Raw genomic sequence first — 1,214 nt, forward strand, 5'->3', positions numbered from 1 at the left:
TGGTTGCTTGCTTACCGATTGACAGGTCGTACACTGACTCACGATGCACTCTATCTTTATCAAGACCTGGCCACCATAATTAACTGCCTGCAAAACTCTTGGTCAAGCACATTCCCAGGTGCTGGTCATGAAGTTCTCCTAATAATTTGGACCTGAATTTATTTGGTATAACCACTCTTGCACCCCACATGATACAATCTGTATCAACTGATTTTTTTTTTTTTAATTCGTAGCCAATCTTTCCAATTCTTTGTCAAATCACAAACGCCAGAAGTCACCTTGCACACATCAAGGATCACTCTGCGCCAATGCTCTTAGCCAAAAGGCCAAGAGCCACTGCACCGTTCCTGGAAGTACTGCAATACCAGGTTCGTGCCATGGAGGTGGATGGGTTAGGCCCCCCACACACCTTCGTGGAGGTGGATGGGTCAAGCCACCCCACCCACCTCCTATTTCCAAAAAGCATAGGAGAACCACCTTCCTGATCCAGGGAGAACCACTTTGGGGTCATGGTTACTCCCGTCAGGTCAGTTACGCATGATCTTAGCCAAAAGGCCGAGAAGCGATGATAATTCATTCCTACGAATGAAGAATGGATGTGTATCTTTGTCTGTTACCTGGTTTGGCCATCCATTTGCAATATACTCATACACTTTTGACATCACGGTCACATTTGGTTGCTCTACCAATCTCTTCAGCTGCGACTGGCAGTTCATCAATGAACAATAAAATACTTCTTCCCTAGCGGGTGTAACTTGTGATGGGGAAGGTAATCTAGACATTGCATCAGCATTACAGTGATCAGCTGATCATCTGTATTCAGTATCATATGTATATGCTGACAAAATCAAAGCCTATCTCTGCATTCGGGCTGCAGCTAATGTTGGAACTGGGGACTTTGGATGGAGGATTGCTGTTAGAGGAATATGGTCTGTAACAATGGTAAACTTATGGCCATACAAGTATTTGTGAAACTTCTTGACCCCAAAAATTAATGCCAAAGCTTCCCTTTCAATTTGTGCATAATTACTCTCACTGGCACAGAGTGCGTGAAGCAAAAGCAATTGGTCTCTCCTCCCTACTACGTGATACATGAGAGATCACTGCCCCAACTCCATACGGAGAGACATCACGCTAGCTTAATCTCCTTAGATATGTCAGTGAACTAACATGGTGCTCTCTACCAATTCGTTTTTACACTCCTTGAATGCTGT

General features: G+C 44.2%; 1 pseudogene; it reads right to left on the bottom strand.

The window, feature by feature from the left end:
- Positions 1–331: 331 nt before the first annotated feature.
- Positions 332–567, bottom strand: LOC139276530 (U2 spliceosomal RNA; annotated as a pseudogene).
- Positions 568–1,214: the final 647 nt, after the last annotated feature.

Source organism: Pristiophorus japonicus, chromosome 11, assembly GCF_044704955.1.
Source record: "Pristiophorus japonicus isolate sPriJap1 chromosome 11, sPriJap1.hap1, whole genome shotgun sequence".
Lineage (NCBI taxonomy): Eukaryota > Metazoa > Chordata > Chondrichthyes > Pristiophoridae > Pristiophorus > Pristiophorus japonicus.